We start from the raw sequence: 9,817 nt of genomic DNA, 5'->3' as shown, positions 1-9,817 counted from the left end.
TGAGGTGGTCGTCACACACAGAGAGAGTGTTTTGCAGCCACCATCCCAGGAACATTGGATGGCTCCTTTCACTTTAAAGGGTGCCCAGGGTGATCTTGCTTAAGATCAGCTACAACAGGACAGCCTCTGCCTGCAGGGTTACAGCCTGCAAGGCAAGGCACACAATGCATAAATGGACGAGGAAGGAAGAGAGAAAATAAACTCAGGCGCCAATTCTGACAGTTGCATTAGGCATGTTCAAGCATTGACCCTGAGCACACATTCAAAGTGTGGATGGGGACAGGGGTGCCGAGAGAAGCCCTGCCCTCAATATCCTCATACATTTGCTCCCTGACCATGCTTCGCAGGGAGGTGTGCTGGTGGCCTCTGCCTGCGCTTGCTTGAACCTGAGGAGACTCCTCCATGTGATAAATGAAAGTGGGGTCCCCAACTTCATGGAAGGTTCTATTTGCATTCAAGTGCATGTGAGTAGAAACCCCCCTGCTGGCTTTCCCCGTGCAACCTAGGCAGGTTGGAGCCTGACGAACGGCCAGGGTGGGGGGAGGGGTGGAAATATGACAGACACAAGGACTTTGGGGGAGGGTCTGAATCTATGCTGTTATCCCCTTCCACACTTAGGGGACTTGAGTGTTCGGGTGTCTGCCTAAATATCCCTACTGTAGTTCACCTAACGTCTAACCGGAACATAAAGAGTTCAGGGAGAAGAGGAGTCGAAGGCATCTAGTCTCCCATCAGAGCCAAAGGAGTGGCCCTGCATCTCTGTCGCCCTCTGCTGCAGCCTGGTGGAACTGACAAGCTCGGTGACGGAGCTGCTTCTATGCCACCCCTTTTGGAGTCCCAAGGTGGCAGACTCGTTTATCTGTCCAGTCCCTTCTTATCCTCGCATTATTACCCCGTGAGATGGGTTAGGTGGAGAGATAATGACCAGATCCATGTCACCCCGAAATCTTAATACATTTCAACCTGAGTCTTCTGAGTCATAATCCAACGTGAGATAATCAGCACCAGCTCATATCCACATGCAATATTCAGGACTGTATATATGGTTCACAGCCCCTGCTCTCTGATTCAGGGCCGGCCCTACAGCCAAGCTGGGTGGTGCAGGGCACCACGGCGCCAGCCCAACAGGGGAGCGCCGCGAGCTGTGCCTGCCCACCTGCTGGCCGGCCGGCCCGCCGCGCAGCTGTGCCCACAGCAACCGCACTGTGCCTGCCCGCCCGCCGCGCAGGGAAACGGGGCGGGGGGCGCCGAAGGGATCCGTCGCACCACGGCGCCAGGGGCGCTTAAGACGGCCCTGCTCTGATTTGAAGAATTCTGTGCCCCTCACTGGCACAGTCCTCCTAGCTTTCAGCCATTATATTGCCCTGAGCAGCTCCTCCCCCGTGCGCTGCTGCCCTCTGGGCATTTTGGCCTCAACCCCTCATGGCCATTGCCAATGTAAGTCCAATAACATCTGGAAAACACAATCTTGAGGGAGGCAGCTCTAAGCACTACAGAACTGGAATCTCTGGTATAAACCAACCCTCAGCCAAACTTCAAATTCTCCAGACCACAGTTGGAGGCAGCAATGCTTCTCAGCGCCAGCTGCCGGAAACCGAAGGAGGGGAGAGTGCTCTAGTACTCAGGTCCGATGGGTATTTGGTTGGCCACTGTGAGAACAGGATGCTGGACTAGTAAACTCTTCGCCTCATCCAGCAAGGATCTTCTTCTGCAACATATGCAAACCTACTCTGGACCCAAACCAGTCCCAAGGGGCAGTCAGAGATCAGAGTTCTAAATTTGCTCCTGCCTCTAGAGGGGAGAGGACCTTACTTTTCCCCTAGAGAGGGAGAAGGTCAGTTCTCTGATTTTCTCCCCCTCCCCCCCAAAAAAACACCACTTCTGTTTTTGTTAACAAGGTGTTATTATTATTTTTTAAAAACACCAGCCACACTCTCCCACTCAGCTCCCAGCGCTGACAGTTTAAAAAGAGATGAGCAATTCTGACGGACATCAGGGACCTGCTGAAACCTGATAGGGATGGTGTTTGCAGTGACCCTGGCTTCCCTTTGATTTCCCTGAAGAATATTGGGGGTCCTGATGTGAACAACAACACTTAACAGCAGCCTTTGTTGTAAATGAAAGAGTCCCCTACACATCCCGAGGAATAAGACGTGCCTTTCACACTCTGCGGTTACAATGTCACTGGAAGTGTCTGATTCGCTTCCAAGTGCTATTAAAGGATTGACATCTTAATGGTGAGATTGATACTGTGACAGTCTGGTCACGTACCTCCCAGAGCATCCCAACAAATCTCTCCCAAGCTGCGGATTCAATGTCAGTGGAGGTGGCTAGGATAAGAAGTGTTGCACTTAAGACCAACCTCCCCCACCCCCCAAAACTACTGACAGATCACGAAGACAGCAAACCATACTACCAAAGTTTCAAAAACAGTGTGTTTTATACTGTCCACTCCATAGAAGGTGGCTGTGTTTTGTGAAGTCAATAAAGCTGCTTAGGACCTAGGGATACTGCTATTAAATGAAAACCCTGATGCTAAGTATTTTCCAGTTTCAATTATTAGATCACAGAATCATAGAGTTGAAAAGCACCACAAGGATCATCTAGTCCAGGCACCCCCAAACTCGACCCTCCAGCTGTTTTGGGACTACAATTCCCATCATCCCTGACCAGTGGTCCTGTTAGCCAGGGATGATGGGAGTTGTAATCCCAAAACAGCTGGAGGGCCGAGTTGGGGGATTCCTGATCTAGTCCAACCTCCTGCAATGCAGGAGTCGTTTGCCCAACATGGGGCTTGAACCCACAACACTAAGGTTAAGAGTCCCATGCTCTACTGACTGAAATTAACTCTTCATCCTATATGGCGTCACTTAATCCTTGCCGCTTCATCCCTCCCCTTGTTTCTTTTTTGTCCTTTCCAGATTAATCGCATTACTGAGCCCAGCCAATCAGGGATCCTACAGTAAAGGGACTGGCATTGCAAGGCTACTCAGCTGGTAATATTTTTTTTATTATGAATTGATGTATGACTGATTTGAAAGTGAGGGTGCTACCACTGAAGTATGGGGCATGCCAGGAGCTCAACGTATTTGAACTGCCAGCCTGGGACTACAAATGGGGATGGAGGCATCTGGCTTGGAGGTGGGTCAGGATTTGATTCCTCCATCCAGGGAAAGAGATGGGCCATCCCCGAGACCTGGGTGTAATGCAAGGGCATATAGCATCTTGGAGTGGCATCATCAGTGCTGAAGTAGAGAAAGCAACATGGAGGAAAAGGCACAGAGATAGATAAAGCAGAGGAGGAAGCATTGGAAAAGCCAAAATCAGCCTTGTTCCTTTGAAATCAACAGAGTTAACATGAAAGTTGCAAAGCACCGCCTTCCAGGAAGAAGTTCTGGAAGCAAGCCTCCTGCCTGCCGTGTTATGCTAATTAACTTTCTCCCCTTCTCTCTTGCTTTCTTTATGCGGTGAGGTTTTGCAGGAGCAAAGCATTCAAGTACGGGGTTTCTCTCCTTAACATCCTGTTTTCAGTAACAAACAGAACAGTCTAGGAAAAGCTATGCCAACTGACTGTACTGCTTGTGTAGCATATGAAGAAGAAGAAAAAAAATCCCAATTCAAGAAAACACACGTTTGATATGACTGCAAAAGAAGCTAATCTAAATGATATTTCGTTTTCATGGGCCTTTGCCACAGTGGGATCTTGAGTTGAATCCAGAGACTAACGCTACTTTGCCCCAATGATTCTTCCAATACATTTTTCAATCTGTGGAATCTGACCCAGAAACAGTTAGATTACCTTCCCTTGAGATCAATAGATCCTCATTAGTCTGCCATTATTCTCACCTGACATTTAGTCAGAAATGCAGAACACTGGCGGTGGAAGAGATTCCAAGCATCCACTGTACCTTCCCATTTCTTTGCTAGGATTCTTATCTTCAAATTGTTCTCTACTGGAGGTAGCTTGCCTACCAAATAGGTGTGCTATTAAGTACACTACTGCCCTCTACTGGACATGTGTCCACCAGTTCATCCTCAGAATGCCAAATTAGTTTATAAAGAAGTATCGAATGCCAGGGCCTCTGGAACATTGGTGCAAGTCCAATGAATGAATGTCTAAAGAAATGGGCCCAAAGTGATTCCTTTTTACCGGCCTTTAAGATATTACAGTTCATATATCTCCACCATATTTGCCACTTTACTAGGACTGCAAGTGCTGACCCTAAAGCGTGCTATGAAAATTAATGAAGGAGCAGGATGCATAGCATTTCCTTGGCATCTGTACGGAGCTTTGTAGGAGAGGGGTTAATCTAAACCAGTCCTGTCCAGAACTATCCTGGCCCCTGGATCCTAGTTTACTCATAGGCCTAGGCCTAGCTCCTTAAATACCGATGTCATGTTCTGAATCCAGGTGCTCATAAAAAAGGGATGTATTCAAATGTAGAAGATGCACCACTAAACTATGGCACTTCCCTAACTGGCTAGAACTCAGGAGACTTAACATCGCCTTTCAGCTGCAGGTCTTCCAAATTCTTCTAGGCAGTACCAGTTTCAAGGAATTTGGTGGATGCATATATTCAAAATTCTGATGCATTCCCTGCTTCTCTCAAACACTTAAGATGAGGATCAGAAACTATGGTTTTCCAGGTGTTATTTGACTCCAATTCCCATTTGCCCCAGACGGTATGGTCAATGGTGAGGGATAATGGGAGTTCTGTTCCATTGATATCTAGCCCACTTCCCTATTCTTGGGAAAGCATGCTCACTCTTGAAGGCAATATGCTTCTGAACACCAGTTACTGGAAACTGCATGAGGGGAGAATCTGGCGAGCTCAGCTGCTTGTGGGCTTCCCACAGACATCTGGTTGGCCACTGTGAGAATAGGATGCTGGGCCAGATGGGCCATTGGCATAGCTGCCAAGTTTTCCCTTTTCTCGTGAGGAAGCCTATTCAGCATAAGGGAAAATCCCTTTAAAAAAGGGATAACTTGGCAGCTATGGCCATTGGCCTGATTCAGAAGGGCTTCTCTTATGTTCTTAAAAGATGTTCTGCAAACTGCCTCTAGGCTGCCCCAGGATTCAGTTCAATCTGAAATGTTGTGGGAACCACACATACACATGTACGGCCTTGGTCCAGTATACCTGAAGGAGCGTCTCCGCCCCCATCGTTCTGCCCGGACACTGAGGTCCAGCACCGAGGACCTTCTGGTGGTTCCCTTGCTGCAAGAAGCCAAGTTACAAGGAACGAGGCAGAGGGCCTTCTCGGTAGTGGCACCCGCCCTGTGGAACGCCCTCCCACCAGATGTCAAAGAGAAAAACAACTACCAGACTTTTAGAAGACATCTGAAGGCAGCCCTGTTTAGGGAAGCTTTTAATGTTTAAGAGATTATTGTATTTTAATACTTCTGTTGGAAGCCGCCCAGATTGGCTGGGGAAACTCAGCCAGATGGGCGGGGTATAATAATAAATTATTATTATTATTATTATTATTATTAGTAGTAGTAGTAGTAGTACTACTACTACTACATGAAGGCTGGTAATGTAAACCCTGTTGTGTGGGAATCCATTGCAGACAACTGCAGTGCCTAGAGACTCTGTCTGCCCCTGCTGTAACAAAACATGTCTCCCCTGTATCAGTCTCTACAGCCGTAGCAAGCACTGCAAACTTCCAACAGTTTTATTTCACCCACAAAGGCACACTCTTCCATTGCCTCCCAAGACAGACAGGTGCCAACAACAGATTGATAAGTAGGGGCTTGCACTTGTAACTCTGAAGCCCTGCTGAAGGTTCTTTCAAACGTAGCTGTTTAAAGCTGCTATAGTTTTGGGGAATTTTTCACTCCTGCTGTTCATGAGGCAAGTTAAAATGCTTCTTTTTCAATGTCGTCTTAATTGTCGAGAACTAGCCAATAACACTCTCACGCATAGTCTTAGCACTCAGAGTCATCCAATAAAATGGACCAACAGTAGACAGAGGACAAGCAGCAGGTCCTTCTTAAAAGAGGGAGTCATTAATTCATGCTGTTTGCAGCGGCAAGAGGTGGGAACCTCCACTGACTGAAGATGCCTTTAATAGAGGATTAGGCAAACTCATAGAAGATAAAGGTATCAAGGGCTACAAGTAGCAAGTGCGGTGGGGAATTTGGTTTGGTTCTCATTTTCAATAACCCACACTTCCCATACTAATACACAAACCGAAATGCAATTAATCCTTGGGAATTCACCCTTCTCCAAATTTTGCAATACAGTTCTCCAACCAAATAAAGTGCAGGAAATTGTTTATACCAGAAGAATGTAAGGATAAGCATGCATATATTAGGGGAAATAACATGCAAAGAATCCATGTTATTAGGGGAGACTCCTTGCAAAAATGTGTAATAGAAGGCAAAATTGCAAACAAAACTTTTATCTAGTAGGAAAAAAATGTGCCCTGAAATGCTGATTAACTTTTGCGAGGAGTTTTTAAAAAATGATGTGGCATTGTAGTGAGCTGAAAAAAAATGAGAAACTGAGAGAAACCAAAATTGTGAGATGTGCTTCTAGCAAATCATAATATTTTTATAGAAACTTCATACACACACACAAATGAAAAAGCCTTTACCGACCTGGTACCTTCCATTTGTTTTTGGAAATCAACTTCTATCAGCTGGAGCATGCCGACAGGGGTTTATGGGAGTTGTAGTCCAACCACATGTGGAAGGCACCAGATTTAGGAAGGGCAGCAATATACCTACAAAACAATACATTGGTTTCCCAGCTTGGGGAATGCCAGTTCCATGTTTTGCTTCTAAGCTTCTGGGGGACATCTAGTCAGCCACCATGAGAAAAAGGGATGTTAGATTAGATTAGGTGGACCTTTGGTTTCATCCAGCAAATATATTATGCCCCTAATACAGTAGAGCCTCGCAAGACGAATTTCATTCATTCAGCGAGTCAATTCATTTTGCGAAAAATTCGTCTTGCGAATTGCGGTTTCCCATAGGAATGCATTGAAATTTCTTTTTTTGCCCATAGGAACACATTAATTAAATTTCAATGCATTCCTATGGGAAACCGCGATTCGCAAGATGAATTTTTCGCAAAACAAATTCATCTTGCGAGTCACCAACAGATCGCAAGATGAATTCGTCTTGCGGTAAATTCATCTTGCAGGGCATTCGTATTGCGAGGTACCACTGTATATTGTTACATGCCATATCTCCCAAGCAGTGCAAGATTCCACGGGTTCCAGGTTACCTTACCCAGGGTTTATGTTTGCTTTCAGAAACAAGGCACAGCAGAGACTGTGTTGTCTTTATGATATATGGTTTATTTGCACATATATATAACCTGAGCCTATAATGGAGTGGTTCCCAGCATTGCATTCCAATGGGATCTTGCTTCTCCCATAGACACAACCTAAAACTCCAGCAGACACCATCCGTGGCTCTCTGCCTGCTTGCACCTTTTCTTCAGCTTCTTCCTACATAACTTCCCAGTGACATTGCTCCTCACTTCTGCTACTCCAAACTCTCTTTATCTGTTGAGGGAGGCAGGGGCCCTATCTATTTAGTTCTCTCACACCAATTTCCTTTGATCCATTGGCTTTCCTGGTGGCTCATGACCCCAGGCGATTTCCTGGACATGGGAAGCTTAGCCTAGCTTTAATTAACTGTGATCACATGTTGATTCCAGGGGATTAGCAGTATCCAGCACACATCTTTAATGTGCACAGATCTGGCTTAATACACGTGAGTCTGGCACTCAAGTCTTAACACTCCAAGCGTTGATTAAATTCTAACCTTTTACTGATCTAGAGATTATAATGGCCTAGCACCCACAAATTCCTAACACTATGTTCTGGAGAACTCAGTACTTTTTTGTGGAAGCGCTTTCAGCTTCCTTGAACAGCCCCTTGGAAAAGGAACCCAACAATTCACTTCAACTTTTGCTTTAGGCAGAATTTCAGTGGCTTCCCCTGGTGCCAAAACAGCTCTTACTGCATAGTGAGACACCTTCCTGGGGTTGTTTCCTCTCTCCCCAGTTACTTGAGCTGCAGCCCAGATCATCTGGAGTAGATGGTTATTACCACCCACAACTTTTTCCTTTGCTTGCTCTTGTTCCATGGGTTTTCAATCATATATATTAATGCAAAACTTTTGCCTCTCTCTCTTTCTCTCGTTCCAAAATGGTTATTATTTCCTAGCTTTGAGAGTGTAACTATGACTTAACTAATTTGTATTGAAAGGCATTCTCAGCTGTTGGGATTGAACCATAGCCACAGAAAGGGGCGGGGAGGCAAAGGCAGAGCTGGATTGCAGAGCTGTAATTCCTGGCTCCAGTGCATAGGTTCAGGCCACAGAGAACATCCCCAGTATTCCCAAGTATGATCTTTAAGAAGTGCTGAAGACAAGGGTTAGTGTAGGCATATGCGATCTTGGCAGAAGCCGTGTTTCACTTTATAGCAATGGCAAGCCGACTCTGTTCAATCTGTTTCCATTTGCTGGTCAAATTTCTTAAAGGTTCCCTTCAAAGGGGCAGCCAATGCTATTAGCATTACTCAGATCATTTCCTCAGTAGCTACTTTAGAGGATGATATATCACTCCAGTCCTCGGTTTCCTTTCGTTTCGAGAGTGGGAAGAGATAGCTGAAAATTGGATTCTGGATTCCCTGATACCGGGCTACGGTGCAGGAATCAACCGCAGGACATGTTTCTTATGGAATTGCCATACATCACTGGGTAGACGGCTGTGGCCTACAAATAAAACAAACCATGCAATACACACAAATGGATGTAATAAAGCTCTGACTATTTGCAGTGGGGTGGGGTGAGGGACGGACGGACGGACGGACACACACACACCTCTGGAGGTGGTTGTGATTTTGAGCGAAGCAGCACACACTTAACCTTTTTACCTTGCACCACGTAAACAGGCCTCCTCAAGCTGCATCTGGATCGCCACAGTAAGGAAAAACAGCTGGGGCAATATGTGTGGATGGGGAAACCTGTGGCCTTTCAATTGTCCTTGGACTCCAACTCCCATCAGCCCCCAAGCCAACGTGGCCAATAGTCAGTGATAATGGGAATTGTAGTCCGGCAATATCTGGACTACAAACCTGATGTAGAGAAACAGGTAGGAGCACCTTGGTCTTCTGCTACTCCTCCACTCAGAACTGCAACCAGGGCCGTCTCAAGCACGTCGGGCACCCTGGCGCCATGGTGCGGAGATCACTCCGGCGCCCCCCGCCCCGCTCCGTTTCTTGCCGCGGCTGGTGGGCGGGCACAGCACGCAGCATGATTTACACGCTGCTCTGCTGTGCAGCGCCCCCCCCCCCAGCCTACCCCTAGAGCCGGCCCTGACTGCAACTTCCAAAGATGACCTTTCTTTTTCTTTCTTCTCATTGCATTTCTATCTATCCTACCTTTCCCACAAGGAGCAAAAGGGGGAACACATTTTATAGTACACACATCTACAAAAAGCGTATACTTTCCCAGTGTTTTTCAACCTTTTTTGGGCAAAGGCAAACTTGTTTCATGAAAAAATTCACGAGGCACACCACCATTAGAAAATGTTAAAATTTTTAAACTCTGTGCCTATATTGACTATATATAAAGTAATTCTCCCACGGCACACCAGGCAAGATCTCGCGGCACACTAGTGTGCCGCGGAACAGTGGTTGAGAAACACTGTACTTTCCCCTTAAAAAGATAGGAAATAGGTAGGATTCCCACCCCCGCAATGCCTCTTTCCAGCCCTTACTACAAGAAAACCTCTCAGAGGTGGCATTCATCAGACACTCTGACTTCTCCTATTCCAGACAAATTTAACAGGCAGGT

Source organism: Zootoca vivipara, chromosome 8 (assembly GCF_965207765.1).
Source record: "Zootoca vivipara chromosome 8, rZooViv2.hap1.1, whole genome shotgun sequence".
Classification (NCBI taxonomy): Eukaryota; Metazoa; Chordata; class Lepidosauria; order Squamata; family Lacertidae; genus Zootoca; species Zootoca vivipara.
Note: the sequence above shows the minus strand (reverse complement) of the source record.